We start from the raw sequence: 20,304 nt of genomic DNA on the forward strand, positions 1-20,304 counted from the left end.
TCCAATTCAGCATTTATTCTCATCCTTTATTTATTTTCATTTGAACAGCTAGTAAGCCAGGGGGAAGTATTTCCTGTGATTCTGTGATTATTTAATGTCTTTAGGTGTGAAACCTTACCCCTTCTTGTATCTGGAAATACAAATATACTTTCTTGACAGGATTATTCTTGGTGTTTAGAGAATACAAATAGATTTGTGATGTATAACGTCTGTACAATTAGTATATTTTCCCCATTATATCATGGTTTCCTGTGTGCCTTCCATGCTTAAAGGACTCACAGACATCAACAAGAGTAATTAGTACAGTCCAATATTACCATTTCCTTTCATGGGAATATTAAATCCCTGTGTTTCTTAACTTTTAAAATGTTTCCCCCTCTGTTTCCTTGTCAGAAAGACAGGATATATTTTGCCAGAAAAGCAAATAAGACTGTTGGGAAATAGAGATATAACCATTTTATCATTCCCCTTGCAACACTGACAACATGAATTTTGTGTCAGGTTCCTTTTTTTAGGGAAACCAACTGTTAATGAGTAACAAATAATTCTGAATTAAAATAAGAAATCAGGCAAGAAACATCCAGGTGTTCTTGCTAATAGTTTTCCTGTATGAATTTATGCTGTTTGATGGCTTAACTGAGTTTTACTTGAAAAACACGTTATTTTGTTAAGCTTATCTAATGTTATTAAACTTATATACAGCTGTGAGCTTTTTAAGACTTTGTTCTTTTGTTTTATTTTTTAAGTAATTTGCTATTAAAGAGAACTAGCATACATATATTCCTTTGTTCTGTTTTGTATCAAGGCCTGTTTGATAGTAAATCTATTTTTGGGTGACTAATTTTACAAACCTCACAATTTTGCAGCTGATAGAATTCTCCCATAACTAAAATTGGGAAAAATCCCAAAAAGATTTGCTAGTTTTCCTATTGCAAATGTGAAAGAAAATAGTTGACAATTTAGCTGATACATAGTTATAAATGTAAGACTATTGCTGCAGTTAAACTTGTTCAGGGAGTTTTTTTTAATGACACAATTCAGGCTAGGCCTGGGTTTTTGGTATGTGGGTACTGTTCAGGCAATACTCAGCAAATAATGTGAGTTTTATCTGTTCACTGGCAATTCCTGGGAAAATTATCAAACTTCTACATGTCTCCCTGCAGAGATTCCTAATTTCAGCAAAGCATTAAAGCATAGGTTTAAATCCCATAGGATTGCAGTTTTCATTGAATTTTAACTAATGCTTTGGTGCCTTTATATGTCAGAACCAAAATAAAGTTGTGGAAAAAATGGGTGAAAATAAGGAAAATATAATCCCCTCTCAGTCGCACATAAAGTACAGTGAAACAAACCTGTGTGAAGAATAGAACAATATGAATATTCTGATCATTTGAAAATATAGGGAGAGAATTGTTGCTTGAGTATTTTGATTGATTACCCAAAATGTACATAAAAATAACTATTAGATAATAAATGTAAATGCCAAATTAAGTATCTCCAGGAAGGGTGTGTTTATTAAGTAGTTGCAATCAGAATGATTGAATGGGATGCCCTCAAGGATGTTTTGTTCTGCGTGTCTGACAGCCTTCAATCTAAGTTTTAATCAAAAGAAGTGCTGTGGACATGGCAATAGACTATGGATCCATCTGCTCTATGTAGATTATTCTGTGTGTGCATGTTTGTATCCATCAACTCACAGATGTGTGTGAGTGCTGAAACTGAAGGCATTTGCTGTGTGCTCACACACACTGCACACATAACTCATGTGCATATTAATATTTTAATTTTCTTACAATGTTAGTGATGGAAAATATTATTAGTTGTAGCTGAAATTTGCGATAATTACACAAGAAAATATACGTAAATCTAGTAATAACCTCATGAAAAGGGTGTTCTATCTTCTTATGCTATGTGAACATTGGTGCTTTGCTAAACCAAGCTCAGAATTCTTGAAGCCTTGAAGTAAAATGGAAATAGTGGCCTAAAAAAAACCTGGGAGCTACAAAGGTCGTAAGGAAGTGGACAGGATTTTGAAAATTCAAGAAAGAAAGTACAAGTATTGCTACCACATGTGATACAAAACACTGAAATATCTTTAGTATTAACTACAGTGCAGGGAACATCAGACTTAAACAAAAGGGTTTTTTGAAGCAGTAGGCAGATTTCCAACAAGCTCTGCATTAAAGGCATTCCAACCAGAAATGCTTTAATGTTCATATTTTTCTTGCTGTCACCTGTGATGCTACTTAGCCCTAATATTTGCAATTTTATAAATGAATCCCTCCTTTTTCCTTGTCCTTAGTGGGATCAAAATTTAATTAAAATTTAATGTTTTTTTAGTTGAGAGCCTTCACTCTTTAATTATAAAAAAGTTTCAAAAATCTCTTACTTGGAGTAAACTAGAAGGAAACTAATTCTCTGTAAACCAATTCACAGTTCTGTATATCAAGAACATATAGTTTCATGATTATGGTTTACAGATTTTCAAAGGCACAAGTTTTATGCATGTTATTTATACTGTGAACTCTCTGATTAGTGTCAATGCATTTCAATGCATAAACCACTGCCTTACAAAAGTATTTAAGAGTAGTTTCACTGGACATTCACTTTTATAAACTGGACCCCAGCTTTTGCACCCAGCACTGATGTACAGCAGGTGAAGAAAAGTTCCTAACCCAAGTTCCCTCCATAGAAGAATTTTTCAAGGCATTTACTTTCTCCATACTCCAAAACAAGTTATGAAAAAGTTTGTCCAAGGCTAAATTCCTCTCTAGAAGTCCCAAATTACAGCATCAACACTAGTAGTTTCCAGGAAAAAGGTGATGCTACGTTCCAGGCTTCCAGGTGTGTAAAAAAGCACCAGCTGGGTCTTTAAAGCACTTGTGGTACAGCCACCAGTGCTGTGCTCTGGAAGATGGACAATTCCTCTCTGATTCAGAACTTCCCACCTACCACCAAAATCATGGTGAGGATTTCCTCCCTCTCAGCGTCCCACTGCCAGCTCTTTCCCAGGGAAAGCCTTTCCTCTATCACTATGGGACAGGGTTATATGTTATCATTATGTACCTCTCTAGAAACATAAACTAAAAACTCGAATATGTGTTTCTTTCTAAATGTGCCAGGAGGAAATGAAGATGGGGGAGCCAGGCTCTTCTCCAGAGTGCCCACTGAGACCACCAGAGGCAGCAGGCACAAATTATAGGACATAGAGAAAGTAAAACGGAGAGAGAAAAGCCCCTTTTATTTTGGTGGACATTGGGTGCAGGAGCCCCAGGGGTCACAGAGATTCAGCCAGGGACAGGAGATTGGTACCTGCAACAACAGAGCCAGAAGGCACTGATAAACCTCCAGAGGCAGTAATAGGCATGCCTTGGTTCCCCTTTCTCTGGGAAACATGCTTGACAAGGAATCTTTTACAGCCCAGAAGAGAGGGCTAGTGCTGACATCAGTGACAGGCTGTCTCTGGCACCTCATCCCTGTGGGAAATCATGTCCTTAGGAATCCATGCAGGTGCAGAGATGCACAGTGCCCCAGTGCCAAGGCACAGGACTCAACGGAGCCCCTGGGGAGCTGCCATGGAGTTCATCCCAAACCCTGTGCAGCACCATCCAGGGATGGTGTCCTGGCTGTCCATTGCCAGCAAGCTGAACTGACTTAGAGCAGGGCTGAGTGCTGGGAAAAATGGGCAGCAGAGCCTGGACTCAACTGTGTCCCTTTCTCTTCTGGATCTTTGTGCTTAGTTTCAGTCTCTTCCTTCTCTTTTTCCGTGCTGGATGCCATTCCCTCTCCTCTGCCCAGGGCTCACTTCACCTCCTTTTTCTTGGCTTTTTTTTTTTCTTGTGAGGTGCCTACAAAGCTTAGTGGGATGAGATAGGGAAAGGTAGAATCAACTGCAGTCAGCTCTTGATTTGACTAATGCTGCCTCCCTTTACCTTCTTTCCTCTGACAGGTTCCTCAGTTCTCCTGCACATACCAGACAGCCTAACCCGGTCTCTGGGCTGGTTGGAGACAAAGTTAACATGTGCCTAAAGCAGAAGTGTTGGAGTCTGCAGGTGGCAAGGGACAGCCTGGAGCAGGAACAGACACTGTCCCAGTCTCCTTTCTGCTCTGCAGAGGAGATCCCTTGGCCTGGTTTGCATCAGACCTTTCTCCAAGGGCCTCTCTCAGGAGCAGTGTTCACTCATTGGGAAGGTGATCCTTGGTTCATTGGGGAACCACATGGGTTAGGGAGCCTGCAAATCACTCTCCAGCTGAGAAAAGGTTTGCCTACTTTATTCCGCTGGGTTTCCTCTGCTCTTGTGAGACAGAGAGCCCTTTGGTGCCATGCCACCTTCTGTGGTGGAAGACTGCTTTGGAAAGCTGCCGTTCTGGAGGAGTTTTGCAGGTGTTGAGGCCTGTGTGCCAAAAGAAGGCCAGCAGCTGCCTCAGGAAGAGGCTGGCTGCTGGTGGCTTCAGCCGTGCTGAGGCAACAGCAGCACAAGGTTCACCAAGTCAGTCCCAGAGCTGGCTCGGGCAGGAGGCTGTGCTGCGCAGCTGTGCAGGTGCTCTCAGCCAGCCATCAGGGCTCCTGTGCTTGAGGAAGGAAGGAAGCCCAGCATTGCTTCCCAGCACTTGATTCCAGCCAAGCCCACACTATGGAAGGCTTGCTGTCCACGCATTTTTCCCCAATACACAGGTCCACCCCAACAAAGGTGAGCTACCAGAAACACCAGCTTTTGAAGGGGACAGTCCCTTGGCAGGCAAGTGCAGGTCCCCTCACAGTGCCTGCTCATCTGGCAGGCTGCAAACCATGCTTATGCTTTCAGTTCCTCCAGCTGTGCCTGCTTGCTGCTCCTCTGCATGGCTGCCATGCATTCCTTGTAGAGCTCTGTCATGAGAAACTCTGCCAGGAATGCTATGCAGGAAGTTCTTCAAGGGTTCCCAGTGAGCCTTTGGAGACTCCTGGCCAAAAAGGAGCTCTTCCAGCATCAGGTCAGAAGGGGTCACCTTGAGGTCAGCCAGCAGCAGCCCAGCTTGTCTTTGCCAGCACCCAGGATCTCCATCGGCTCATGAAGGATTATTCTGATGGCAGCTCTGTGGAAGATCCCCTCTCTCACAGGTCCCTCTTGTTTGCAGGATGCCCAGGAGCTGGATGGGCCAGGGCAGCATGCCATCCTCTTCACAGGGGGATGCTAGGGGCTGTCTGAAGAGCACCCTGCTGCAGCTGGGAGCTCACCTGGCCTGGGGGCTGGGCAGCAGCCACTGCAGAGCACCACAGAGCAAAGGCCAGCAGAGCCTCTGCTGCTGCGGCTGCTGCCCATCCCTCCTGCTGCGTAGGAGAACTCACCTTTATAGAAAAGGAATGTCACCTGCTGAAGGAGTCTTCAGAGATCATGGGATAATGACTTTAAATATTTGCAAATAATAATGAATTAGAATCGAAATCTATTGATGCGAAATTAAAGACAACAGAAGACAATGAATAGAGGCTTACACACACTTTTAGCTTGTGAGGCCTTCTGTGTTCAGGCTTGAGATAATTTTGCAGCCTAGTTTTTCGCAGCAGTTTCCTGCTGCTCAGACGGATGTCTTAACTTTAACAAAACCAGTGGTCATAAGGCAGGCACATGTACCTATAGAAGGATTCTCATTTTTCATTTACTAAGTGAATTGAAAAGAAGGTGGTTTACATGGGATCTTTTTGTGAGCTCTACTCCTCTTCATTCCAGAACATTTTGAGATATAGAAGCCTGTGTAATAGAGCTTGAAACTAAAAACCTGGAAGGGTATTTTTTGTGCAAAATAAGAAACTGTAAATATTGAACTTTAATATGAATTCTTCATAGCTAATATGAAAAAAAGTTTGCATGAACCTTTGTTCATGCAAATATGTCAGGATCCAGTAATCATTGGACATGGCTGGAGATTTCAGTTCAACTACATTTAAGAAAATCAAGAGAAGGTTTTATAAAGAAAACAGAAGATGCTTAGGACTATTCAAATACTGATGATTGTATTCTTAAGGAAGGGTTTGCTTAACGGCTGTGTAAAGGCAAATCATAGTGCATTAATGTTTTTGATAATAAAAGTCTTTCAAAACTCCATCATACTAAGAACTATTGGTGTATCCAGTATAACTCTTCTTACCTATGTCAAATGAAAACCGAACATGAAGATAATTTACTATAGAGTGATTTTTCAGATTCTTTAAATCATAATTCATCAGCAGCAGGTTTTTATCTAATATCATCCCAGTCTTCACAGTGAAGGTCCTTAGATTTTGTTCTCTGCTACCATCTAGAGGAGAAACTGTACAGCACAGAAAAAAAATAAATTTAACTTTTCTAGAAAGTTAGATAAATAGTTTATTTTTTTTCCCCAGAAATCCTTTTTGCAGAAATTATACTAGTGGGTAAAAAAAGGTGTTGAAACAAGTTAAGACTTAGAGTTAGTGGAAAGATATTTCAGCGTTTTTAAAGCTGTAGGTGTAATACTACAGTTTTATAGAAGGAGAAAAAAAGCTGGTATAATCAAACAAGCCTTTTCAACTGTAGTTAAAAGTCTTATGGAAAAGATTCAATTACATTGCAGGAATCATTCAGTACTGTTGCATAGAAGAGAGCCAAGATCTACAAAGTTTTTTGTCCACTAATGCTATCGGATAACAGCGCTCAGCAACATGTATAGTCTGAATAAAATATCTAGTAATATTAGTGCTAACTGAACACTTTGTCCCTCAGTACATGGTTAAAGAGGTTTAATTGTGTGCATTATTGTTCTAGTTGTGGACAGTCACTACTTTTCCAAATAACATCTGAAGGAAAAAAAATTAGGGATAAGCATAGTTTGAAGCTGATTAGTGTTATTTAAGATTACCAATATATTAATTATGTAATTACAAGAGATTCTGGGTGGTAGAGATTTTCTAACTTCTTTTGCCTTTTTCTTCTTTAAAATGGTACCTCATTACCCTACTTGAGTGTATACCTGTGGAGATATGGTTAACACCTGCTCAGCTAAAATCTCATGAACCCTCTCATTGTCTCTTGTTGTGATTACTGAAACTTTTTCCTCCAGCATTGGCAAATCAAACACTGTCCTGTCAGAAAGCTACTGCAAAGTGTATTTTCCAAGTTCACTTCTTAGAACACATCACTCTTATTTTTGCATATTCTGTTTTGCTCCTTCTCATGCCATTCTTCCTTTTCTAGGTTCCCATTGTCTATTCATCCATCCTAAGACAAGCGTTAGCCCTTATGTTAGGTTTTCAAATGAGCACTCTTGGCTTTTCTTCTAAACTTGCCATTTTACAATTAGGAGTTGACCCCAATAACCATGCAAGATTAAAATACTATCCTCTTTTTAATTGCTTCTTAAAACTTTTCTTTTTCTTATTGTTTCAAGGGGGAGGGGGAAATGCTTTTCTACTGAAAGCTTGTCAACAGAGACTTGTTATGCTGAGATCACAGCATATTCACTGATTAGTGCTGTCTTATTGTTTCCTTGGCCTTCTATGCCAGCTGGTCTATATCCAGCTTTGAGTCCTGCCTCCTACTTAGATCATTAGCCCCTTCAGCCAGAGCCGCCTGCTTTATTCTGAGCTTGTGTAACATCCAGCAAAACAGGGTCTTCCTCCATGAATGCAGCTGCTTGGCACAGTGATGATAATATGGTAAACATATTACCACTGGGCATATTATTATGGGTGTAATATAGCTATGTGTGTGGGATAAGGTCTGGATCCAACACCAAATAAGCTCCTACCAGAAAGAACATGATCCAGTTTACAATGATATCTTTAGGTGTATTTTCATCACTGGCAAAAGCAGGACCCCTGTTGATTAATCTGTAAAACACTGATGATGTTTGTTTTAAAGGCAGCCACTTGCTAGACCTTCCTCGATGGATCAGTCTTTTTTGCTGTCTCAAGCCAGGATAATAAAAGAAAAATTGTAGATACATTTAAGAAAGAGAAACTAAGATGCTCACATTCAAAGTCTCATGTCAGTCACATCTGTCAGCAGATATCTTGCAAAGTTATCATGGATGTTAGCACACCTTCTGGCTGTCTCATAAGTGTGAGACTACTTCTATTTTAAAAAGGAGGTGTAGTTAAGGAGAACAATTTAGATTAAGTTGGCCACAGTTTGTTTTAACAGCTGCTCAGAGAGAGCACCATGCCTACAGTATTAAGTGAACAAATTTCAGGTGTTTTAGCAGTGCAATAAAATAAAAAGTAATCATCTGTCCTACTGTAAAGCTGAGCCTCCAAATTACAATTTAGCTTTATTCGTGGTCCAGGTAGACCAATCTCATAGCACAGCATGCATTTCCCACAAGGCTAAGATGACACACACACTGATGGCCTCCAAGTGCCATCAGAATGGTGCAACAGAAAAGTACACAAAGATCCTTCAAATGAGGAGCTAGATGTTACATATATAATAGGACTGCATCTATTGGAAAGATGTTTGAGAATTTCGCTCTCTGACTCAGTCGTACTATTTAGCTCCTCTTTCAGAAGTCACTCCCTTACCACTAGCAAGAAGCCTTTTACCTAAATTGGCGGAAATGTGATGAGCTTGTCTTTGCTGAATGTTTTTCACTGCATATTTTACAGCTCATCTAAGAAATGGGTTGTTCGGCAGTGGTGCACTCTTCTAGGTTAAGTCAAAAATTACTGACTTGCAGTAAATGTTGTCTTGTTCAAGTGATGACTCTCTTAGATCCTTGAGTGGATTAAAAATGTGTGAAATAAGAAATGGAAATGGTTAATGTAACTGAAAGCTTCACTCCTCACATATTGCTGGTAGAGATTTACTGGCTATAAGGCCAGAAGTGACCCTGACAGTCATGAAGTCTAAACAAACTTCATTTTAGAATGATTCATCTTTCCTTTTGCCTTCCTTCTGTAGCTTTCTTTACACTAAATCAGCTTTGGACTTCATTTGGAGAATATATACTATGTGTAGAAATTAAGCACCAAAAATTACAGTCATAAGTTGCTTCCCTTACATTTGAAGAGAAGTTTTGGTGAAATTTTCAGATTTCTTTGCATGTTTTCCCTATGTCTGCATTAGTGAGAAATTGCTGAGTTTCACTCCAAAAAGCTTTTACATTACTTTGTCCTATGGAAGTGGCCAAGGCATCATAGACACCTGAACTCCCAGAAACTCATTCTGCACACATGGTAATGAAGCTTGTCTCAGAAAATTAAAAGGTTTAGAGGTTAAAGATTGGGGGCGGGGAGAAACCAACTGATGTGGTAAGATCAGGTTTTTTGTAACAAGTATTTCTTGTTCAGACCAGAGCCTAACTTTAGACAGGCAGATTCTCTAGCGTTTAAAATTGCTAGGGATAGAAAAGAGTTATAGTCCTACTGAAGTTGTTTTAATTGATAATTGCCCTGAGAGACAGACAGAGAGGTGAAAAATAAATACTTAATGTAGAGGAAGAACTGATTCTCCTGTCATGAACAGGTAAAATATAAGTCATAACTTTTTAATCTTTGTAACCACAATCCTGATTATCTTTAAATAAGATACCAACTCTGTTATTAGTTCTTACTAAATAGGAAATTCCAAAACAAGAATGCCAACCTACAAATTAAAAATACCTTCCAGCTCCTTCCCACTACCATTTTTTCACATGGACAGCATCAGATGTTAACAGAAGGTGGCTGAGTTTGGTGACCTGTGGTTCTGGACAAGAAGACAGCTAGTCCTGGCAACCTTCTCTTTGGCTAGGTGCAGTCCCCTTGGTAATGATAACTCTCAGAAACTTTTTCTGTGCTTTCCTTCAGCATCATTTCTGAGGAGCAATTAGACCTGCTCCAGAACTTCCATTGAATACATGCCTAAGAGGGCTCTGCTGTCTCCAGTTGGTTCCATAGGAAGACTTTCTTTCCTCTATCCCATTGTTAGAATCCTTGGTCCAGTGCAGCCTTTCTTTATAGGAGGTCATTGCTGCTATCACTACACAGGCAAAACAGCTTCTTCTGAAGTGGATGACCCAATTACTGTGGTAGCAGATGGGCCAGTGCACAATGCACTTGCCAGATGACTGCTTGCAAACATGTTATTAAACAGATATCATCATAATTTGCTATGCAGGAACTGACAAATTGCATCCTGTGTGACAGGGTATGATATGGATCTGCTGGAGTGCCAGCCTCCTATATAGTTAATGAAAGGTCTCTTTTCCCATCCCATGCATATGCAAGGCTGACAATGAGGGGGATCATCATTACAGTAGTTATTGTAGTCCTGTAGTTTCCACTGATGTCTGCAGCTTGCCTGAGTTATCCTTGTAAGGAAGCATTTAGGCTTCTGATCTAACCTGAATTTATCTTCTCCAGCTAGACTGCAGATAATGTCTTATAGACTGCTGCACAGTGCCACTATGGGAAACATATTCCAGATATGTGAGATTTTCAAATGTCACTACTGATTTTAGGGGCCTGGGCTTGGGTTTTTAGAGAGCTTCCTGACTTCTTGAAACCAAGCAATATAATGATTTTGGTTTAAATTCAAACCATAGAGGATTGCAGTTTACATCTGCCATGTAAACAGAGGGATGCAGCCATTTGTTTGTCTTGAAGAGGACAAAGAATGGTTTCAACTCCACTGTTCTTCTGTGCCTACCAGTGGGAAGCATCTTCTCCACATTCATGCTGTGGGACCAGGGAAAGGAAGAGGCAGTGGGACAGTATCTGAAGCACAGTAATACTCAGGACATCCGTCTTGAGATCCCATGTCTGCAGGCAAAGCCCTCTCCTCAGCCACCTTGGAGAGCTTCCTCAATGATTGCACTGCCATGGCCTGACTGTCCCCACAAGGCACTGTGACTCCTGAGATGTCCAGGAGAAAACAATGGAGTCTAACAGAGAACTAACACTGCTGAAGGTATATTGACTCTGAGACGTTCCTGATTCCTCTTTGCATTGGGTTTGCAAATTTTACCATGTGTCCCTACACTGTAGTTTTGACTCTAAGGAAGGGAAGAAAAAGCAAAGTTGCTTGTCCTCTTTGCAAATCTTCCTTCTGCAAGATTTTTCTGGTCACAGGAGTGGCAGGACAGGTTGGTTGGTAAAAACATCCCAGAGTTTTACATTAGACTTCTGGAAAGGTAAAACTAACCTGTGCCAATGTTTACAGTATGGTAAATTATGACATAATGTTGCAACTCCCATTCTAATTTGCCTCTGCCTAATTCAGGTCAGGTTTGGTGTGCAGATAATTAAGTGCTGACTGCTTGCTTGAACTGTTTCTTTGGTTTCTCACACATAATGGAACCATGAAAAGAAAAAAGAAAAATTACAAAGTCCAAATTCTGTTGTTTCAAGATCCCTGCAGATGTAACATTCATCTTCACATTTGGATGTGGCAAAGAGTGCAAAACACACAGATAATTCTAATATTCACAAGAGACGCAACAGAAAGAAAACAAATATAAAACCACAAAGTTATTAAAATGTTTTTGTGATGTCAAGATATTATGGCCCACTAAGAATTATGAAACAAGCTACGGATCCAAAAACCACACTGTTCTAAAAAGTGTAGTCCTTTCAGTAGGTGCTAACACTCTATTGAATAACATCTGCAAATTGAAGAAGATTTACTGGCAGTAAAGTTCGCTATAGGTGAACAAATCATTCTGTATCTCTGCAACATGTTTCTGAGGCTCTCCTGTGCATCACTGAATAACTTCCTAGTTTCTGGCACCTTCTTTGGGGTTCCTCAGGCTGAGAAGCCCGACCACAACAACAACCCAGCTACTGTTTCATACCTATAATGAAACACCAGAAATTATTGCCTCAGGAAAGCAGAAGGCAACCAGGTCAACAACTAGATGACACTTAAGGACCTTGCTGAGCAAAGCATTTCCATGATTCAAGATGATAACTGGCTATGTATTTTAATTTTATATGACCATAATTATTATCATTATCATTATTTTATTTATTCACTACTACTACTATTTCAACTTCTTCTTCTTCTTCTTCTTCTTCTTCTTCTTCTTCTTCTTCTTCTTCTTCTTCTTCCTAGACTTATTGAAATAATTATTTACTACGACTATTACAATTTCTTCTAATTCTTCTAGTTCTTCTAATTCTAATTCTTCTAATTCTTCTCCTAATTCATGTTCTTCTTATTCTACTTATTTCCTACTGCTACTTTTATTTCTTCTTTACTATTAATACTGCTTAATCCTCTAATTATCAGTCTTACCCTAGTCTTTTTTTTTTTACTTTGGGTTTTTGAAATATTTTATGCGTTTTTTTTTTTTTGTTTTGGAATTGTTTGTTTGTTTGTTTCTTCCTATTACTCTATCTTAAAGCCAATATTCATTTCTTTTTGAAGAGCTGGGCGTGTCAGAGTCGTGCAGTGTGCAGTGGGGTCCAGGGAGCAATACGTCCTGCTTGTTCCCATTCTTCATGGGTCAAATGCCAGAGGATCAGCACGCTGTCATTTTGAGTTGGAGGAAATAGCATTAGAATGCAGCAGGGGACGTTCCGATAAAAGATCAGAAAGTCTTTTTCCCTGGCTGAGTGATCAGTCCTGGGAAGAAGTTGACTTGGGAGGTGTCGGAGTCCCTAGGTCTGGAAGCGCTGAGGAGTTGTCTGGATGGGGCACTTGGGGACATGCTTCAGGGCTGATGCTGGTGGCGCCAGGCTGCCAGTGGGAGTGGATGACTTTCCAAGGCGTCTTCCAAAACCTGGACGATTGTCTGTGATTGACCACTGAGCCACCTGGCCCCATGTGCCGCCCACGGCTGCTGGTTTGGGGCCAGCCCCGTGGGTAAAACTTGGTCTTGGGGAGATGCGCTTGGGATGCTCCGAAGCAGCCGGGGATTGCTGAGGCCGCAGGGACGTGTTGAGGGAAAGGCAGCCCGTGTGGCTCCCTCAGGATGCTGGGCAGGCTGCGGGCCAGCCACCATCTGCGGGGCCGGTGCCGGTGCCAGCAGCGGGCACTAATCCTCGGGCTGCGGTGCCAGGCAGGGGCAGCGGAAGAGGCCGCGCAGCGCCCGCAGCGCCCGCCTGAAGCGGGAGGGACGCTTCTTGCGGGGCCCCAGCTGCTGGCTGAGGGCCTGGGCTTGCACACGGCCAGACGAGGCACAGAGCGGAGCTTGAGGGCAGCGCTCCGATTCCTGGGGCTCGACCCAAACCTCCTCAGGAAAGGGCACTGCCAGCCCGTCTCCTGCAAATCCACCCAGTATTGGCTGTCTGGCTTCTTCAAACAGCTCGAGCACGCTGGTGTCATCCTCCCATTCGTCCTCCTCCCGTAGCAGGGGCTTGACCCCAAAGCTGCCGCTGGTCGCACTTTCCCAGTTGTCCCGCTCAAGCTCATTGTCGCTGTCATCTTCCCAGCTTGACTGCACGGAGGGTCGGTTCTCTTTGGGCACCTCCTGGCTGATGGAGTCTTCGTCTTGGGAAAGCTCTTGGAGAATGAACTCTTCCCACTCGGACACTTCCTGGTAGCTCCTGACTTCATCTGGTGACAGCTCATGCTTGCTGTATTCTTCCCAGTCAGAGAGTGCTAGGGAGCTAATGACATCTACGGGGGAAAGCCGTGGCTGCAAGCATTCTGCCGCATCACAGCACTGTTTGTAGCTGCTGGCTTCTCCTAGGGACAGCTCTTGCTTGTTGTATTCATCACAGTCCAAGAGCTCATCATTGCTGCTGGCTGCTACTTGGGACAGCTCTTCCTCACTGAAAACGTCCCCTTGGCACATGTCCTCGTAGCTAGAAGCATCTCCTTGGTGCAGCTCTGTGATTTCTTCACCATTGCAGAGAAGAAGCTTAAGCTCCCCAACCACAACTCCCTCCTCAGCCTCTTGCTGTGCATGGGCCGACACACTCTCTGCCTCCTGCAGCAGTTCACTGGGCTTGTCCCTGATGTCTTGTGCCCATTGGGACAGGCCCCGGCTGCTGCCACAGTCTTCCCCTTGGGACAACTTTTGTTTGCGCATGTCTTCTTCCCCTCGGGGCAACTCTGCGAAGGGTAGTTCTTCCCACAGGCCAAGCCCTTGGCCACTAGCAGCTCCCCATCGGGAAAGTTCTTGATCCACCTGCTCTTGCCGCTCTTGCTCCATGCTGACAAAGGGTCCCTTCTCCTCCTCAGTCTCCAACAGGGGTAGGACTGAGCCGTCCCCTGCCGCCAGCCACTGCCTGCTGAGGGCCTGCTTTTCAGCCAGCTGGGCAAGGGGCTGGGGACCTGGGAGTTGGGCTTCACCTCTTCCTCCTGTGTCAGCCACGTAGTCTAGCGCACAGAGATCCCAGGAGCTGCTTTGTTCCGGCACAGCGGCTCTCACGGGACTGGGCACCCAACGGCTCTGCGCTCCCTGGGTAGAACCTCTGGCAGGGCGTGGCTCTGCCGTGTCACAAGGGCCTCTGGGCCCCACAATGTGCTGCATCACTCAGGGCCCTAACCCAACGCGCCTGTGTCACAAAGGGCCACACCTGGCGCCACTTCCGCCACCAAACTTCCTGCAAGTGTCATGAAGCAGCCCCTGGATTTTCAGCTTCCAGCCCCTTGTTATCATCCGGTTATTAAATATATCAGAAATGCCTCCGCCCAAATGAAGGTGGAAGCAGCATCAGGAGCCCGAGCCAATAGTAGGGCTTTTAATGAAGAGTAAATGAGAGAGAAAGACGTAAAGAGAGAGAGAAAAAGAGCGACAGATGAAGTAGAAAACCTCAGTGCCCTCTGGATCCCAGTGGCGTCCCCTTGATGCTGTCCATGAGGCCTTCTTGGTGGCCAGGGACCCCCGAAAAACTCGAGTTGAGTGGGTTGATAGACATTTGGGCCAGGTGGGAACACCCAGGTACCTCCCGTGGCAGGGGCCACGTTGGGCAGACTTTCTTGCGGCAGACTCTGGATCTGTTGCATCACTTTGCATTACCTGCAAAGAAATGAGAGCTTGAGAGATGGAAAGAAATAGGAAAGCAGTCTCAGAGAGAGGTCAGGAGAGCAGAAGGCAATCAGGTCAAGTACTGGATGATCCTTAAGGCCCTTGCCGAGCAGAGCCATTCCATGATTCTAGATGCTAAGTGGATGTGTATTTTAATTTGATATGACCATCATTATTATCATTATCATTATTTTATATATTCACTACTACTGCTATTTCAACTTCTACTTCTTCTTCTTCTTCTTCTTCTTCTTCTTCTTCTTCTTCTTCGACTTATTGAAACCATTATTTACTACGACTATTACAATTTCTTCTAATTCTTCTAGTTCTTCTAATTCTAATTCCTCTAATTCTTCTCCTAATTCTTGTTCTTCTTATTCTACTTATTTCCTACTGCTACTTTTATTTCTTCTTTACTATTACTACTTCTTAATCCTCTAATTATCAGTCTTATCCTAGTCTTTTTTTTTTTTCCTTTGGGTTTTTGAAGTCTTTTATGGTTTTTTTTTTCTTTTGGTATTGTTTGTTTGTTTGTTTCTTCCTATTACTCTATCTTAAAGCCAATATTCATTTCTTTTTGAAGAGCTGGGTGTGTCAGAGTCGTGCAGTGTGCTGTAGGGTCCAGGGAGCAATACGTCCTGCTTGTTCCCATTCTTCATGGGTCAAATGCCAGAGGATCAGCACGCAGTCATTCCAAGTTGGAGGAAATAGCCTTAGAATGCAGCAGGGGACGTTCCGATAAAAGATCAGAAAGCCTTTTTCCCTGGCTGAGTGATCAGTCCTGGGAAGAAGTTGACTTGGGAGGTGTCGGAGTCCCTAGGTCTGGAAGCGCTGAGGAGTTGTCTGGATGGGGCACTTGGGGACATGCTTCAGGGCTGATGCTGGTGGCGCCAGGCTGCCAGTGGGAGTGGATGACTTTCCAAGGCGTATTCCAAAACCTGGACGATTGTCTGTGATTGACCACTGAGCCACCTGGCCCCAAGTGCCGCCCACGGCTGCTGGTTTGGGGCCAGCCCCGTGGGTAAAACTTGGTCTTGGGGAGATGCGCTTGGGATGCTCCGAAGCAGCCGGGGATTACTGAGGCCGCAGGGACGTGTTGAGGGAAAGGCAGCCCGTGTGGCTCCCTCAGGATGCTGGGCAGGCTGCGGGCCAGCCACCATCTGCGGAGCCAGTGCCGGTGCCAGCAGCGGGCACTAATCCTCGGGCTGCGGTGCCAGGCAGGGGCAGCGGAAGAGGCCGCGCAGCGCCCGCAGCGCCCGCCTGAAGCGAGAGGGACGTTTCTTGCGGGGCCCCAGCTGCTGGCTGAGGGCCTGGGCTTGCACACGGCCAGACGAGGCACAGAGCGGAGCTTGAGGGCAGCGCTCCGATTCCTGGGGCTCGACCCAAACCTCCTCAGGAAAGGGCACTGCCAGCCTGTCTCCTGCAAATCCACCCAGTATTGGCTGTCTGGCTTCTTCAAACAGCTCGAGCACGCTGGTGTCATCCTCCCATTCGTCCTCCTCCCGTAGCAGGGGCTTGACCCCAAAGCTGCCGCTGGTCGCACTTTCCCAGTTGTCCCGCTCAAGCTCATTGTCGCTGTCATCTTCCCAGCTTGACTGCACGGAGGGTCGGTTCTCTTTGGGCACCTCCTGGCTGATGGAGTCTTTGTCTTGGGAAAGCTCTTGGAGAATGAACTCTTCCCACTCGGACACTTCCTGGTAGCTCCTGACTTCATCTGGTGACAGCTCATGCTTGCTGTATTCTTCCCAGTCAGAGAGTGCTAGGGAGCTAATGACATCTACGGGGGAAAGCCGTGGCTGCAAGCATTCTGCCGCATCACAGCACTGTTTGTAGCTGCTGGCTTCTCCTAGGGACAGCTCTTGCTTGTTGTATTCATCACAGTCCAAGAGCTCATCATTGCTGCTGGCTGCTACTTGGGGCAATGTGGAGTTGTGTGCTTTATATGTTTTTATATATTTGTATTATCAGTTGGTTTGTTCCTGTACCCCCCTATTGTAACTTGGTTTGTTCCCTGTTTTCCCGCCTGGTCCTCCCTTCCCGCCTTCCTAGCACTTGTCCATCACGCTGGAAAGTGCCGAGTCATTCCCCTGTCTCCTCCCAGGTTCCTTGTCTGTCACTCGGTGTTCCTTCCCCTCCATCTAGAAGCTTCTGCTCAGGGCACCGAGTGATTGGACGAGGGCCTGGGGCCCCTCCCATGCCCTTACCCCATTGGACCAGGCCGAATCACCCCATCCTGGAGCCACTCCCTTCCCCTCTCCTCATTGGTTTCCCGATATCCCTCCCTCAAGGTTTACCCCTCCCAGAAAGCTTATAACCCGGTGTCAGACCCCTCCCAGGGTTCCAGTTGGCTGGCACCTCTTCTGCGCACTTGGCCCCGTTGGCCCCGAATAAAGAAGATTTTGCCCCCAGCTGGATCCGCCTTTCATTCATACCGACGAGGCTCGCCAGCGCTATCGCAGGGACCCACAAAGGCACCTCCCTAACCCTATCAAGGAGCAGCGGGGGGTGCCTCCACTGCCCACTCTCGCCCCAGGAAGAGCTAGCCGGGGCTAGAGAGAGAAGGGATCTGGGGCGGGAGCGCGGCAGCTGGCGCCCAACGTGGGGCCCCGTTTTCAGCGTTGGACCCCTCGTCCAAGGATCCACGGGTCATCCGGACCCAAGGGAATATCCTCCTGGCCATCAGCTACCCTGGTGTGAGCAGACCCGCATTTTAGTTGGTAGCGCTCCCGGGGACGGATCCGGTAGCTCCGGAGGGCACCACCAGAGTCGGCTCCCCCTCGTTGGTGAGTTGCAGTTGGGTTTTTCATTTCTACCCTTCCCTTAGGGACCCCCGGTTTTTCTTTATTGGGGCCCCCGGCACTCCCCTGTCCTTTTCGGTTAAGGGTTTATCCCCTTTTTGGTCGGGTTTCTTTTTCCCCTGGGGTTCGGGGAAAGGAATACTCATTTTTTGGTGCTTCCCTTCCCGGGCGGGAAGCTAAAAGTCTAGGGAGAGAGCGGGTGGGGTAGTCTTCTCTGTTTTGTTCTTGTTTTCCCCAACTGTAGACTCCGCGGCACATTTTTCCATCTTGCAGCATGGGTGCCAAGCTGTCTGTGCCGCAGAAGGGCTTATATACCCAAGTTGTGGGCATCCTTTTAGTGGGGGGGGTTAAAGTTAAGAAGTCTGAAATTAAAGTTTGTCCGGTGGCTGTCGCACGCTTTCCCCAACATTTCGGCAGCCAAATTATATCAAGTCCCTTTTTGGGATCAGGTAGGGAGGGAGATCTTGCGACAGCCGGATCTTTCTCTTTCCAAATTTACTTTATTGGCTTTAAAAATTAGAGATATTATTAAAAATCATTATGAAAGCCTGCCACAGCCAGCCGCTGACAAACCGGTCCCCAGTTTGGCTGTTAGTTCTAAGAACCCTACTCCTCTTCCCTCTCCCTCTTCCCTAAAGTCGGGTATTCTCAGACGGGCATCCCGGCGTTGCCCGCAGGCAGATTCTGGCCCCTCTGGGAATACCCTAGACTCCCCGCAGGGCAGTGCAGGCACTGTCCCTGCCTCTACCCGTTCCCCTTCTTCCCCGCGATGTACAGCCCCGTCCCGTAGGAATTCTGTTCGTTTTAAGATACCCCAAACCCCTGAAAATCCCTCATCTTCCCCTTCCCCCCAGGTCCAACAAAATGGCTTCCCTTCTCCTTCTCTCCCCAGGGCACAAGATGGCAGGGACCGCGTGGCTTTTCCCGCCACTTGTGCTTCTTCTTCCCACAATCCCCTTCCTCCCTCCTCCCAAAGCTCCTCCCTTTCCCGAGACCTCTCTGCCCACCTCCCTCCTCCACCCCCTGCCGACTCCTCCTCCCTTGACGCGCCCCTCAGCTCCACCCCCGGGGAGGGGAGTCTCCACCAAGCCACTCCCCCTGCTCCTGGCCGCGCCTCTTCCGCTCCACCCCCTGGTTCCCACAACCCCACTTCCGGTTCCCACGCCATCGGTTCCGGGAGGGGGGAGCGTGGGAACCCTGATCCATCCCAACCCCTACCTGCCTTCTCAGCCGCACCTGTCACCTGTACCCCGCGGCGGGGGGGCAGGCCCCTAGCACAGTGGTCCCCCATCCCTTAACAAACCATCAAGGAGCTCTGCAAGGCCCAGAAGGAGTTCGGCAGAGAGAGCGAGTATTTCAGGGGTTTGCTGAAAGCAACCCTCTCCTCTGCCGAATATGTCCCCGCTGACATTCGGACTCTCGTCTCCTGTTTAATAACCCATGGAGAGTTCCTCATCTGGGAGTCCGAATGGAAGCGGGAGATCAGGGAAGTTCTACCTGACCTCTGGGCCAATGCAGACAGCTCCAGGGATGAGGATGGGGCTGTAATATCTTTAGACCACTTGTGCGGGGAGGGGGATTGGCAACAGGGGGTGAAGCAGGCGGAGAAGATCCCGCGAGAGGCGCTGCAGGTCAGCACCAGGGCAGCAGAGAAGGCGTTGTTTACATTAAGATCTAGCGGGATGGCTATTAATTTCTTGTCTATTAAGCAGGAACCGTTTGAGCCTTTTGTTGTTTTTGTTGATCGGCTCCACCGCGCAATGGAGGCTCAGGTCCCTGACGAGAGGCTGAGAGAGGGGATGCTTGCCACGGTGGCAAGACAGAACGCCAACGAGGCATGTTGGCAAGCAATCCTCAGCCTGCCCCTGGACCCTGAGCCTACCCTCCAGAACATGCTTCAAGTTTGCGCCAGAAAGGTGACGGTTCCTGCCCAGGACACGCAAAGGACTCCCCGCGTACCATCTAGGAGAGTAGCCTTTGCCGCAGCCACAACGCCTCCGACAACGCCTTCCTCAGACCGCCGCCCTCCAGGAGCACCCCCGAGGAGAAACCCGCACCAACAACCCTGCAACTTATGCAGACAGAAGGGACATTGGGCTTCCCAATGCCCTTTGAGAGACGAATTCTTCAGGTTTAAGCAGCAGCAGGGGAGGAGTGCCCCCAACCTTGGGGGAAAGCAAAAAAACTAGAGAACCAGCGCAGTCCCTCCCTGCACAAGGACATAAATATGGTGGGACATATAACACCTGAGGAGGGGAGGGACAATTACCATCAATGCCCACCTGAGGACATTTCACCGGACTGGACACATCGGACTACGGCTGGCGAACCAACCTATATGCGGGAGGATGTGGACTTTATTCCCGCCGCTTGGCTTGGCCGGAACCCCGACCAACCCCAGCCAATTCTTAACACCTTTTCCGGTTTCTCCCCATATAGGTTGGCCCTGACCGAGGCTCTACATCTTAAAGACGACGACTGGCACTCCATCACAGTCGATACGAGGGACCCGGGAACCTGGAGGAACATCCACAGTAAGTATATCGTTCTTGGGGACACAATGTTCACGCCACTCGACATCAACATCGCACCTTGCCTAACATCAAGGGATCCC

Source organism: Lonchura striata, chromosome 2, assembly GCF_050655825.1.
Source record: "Lonchura striata isolate lonStrDom1 chromosome 2, ASM5065582v1, whole genome shotgun sequence".
Classification (NCBI taxonomy): Eukaryota; Metazoa; Chordata; class Aves; order Passeriformes; family Estrildidae; genus Lonchura; species Lonchura striata.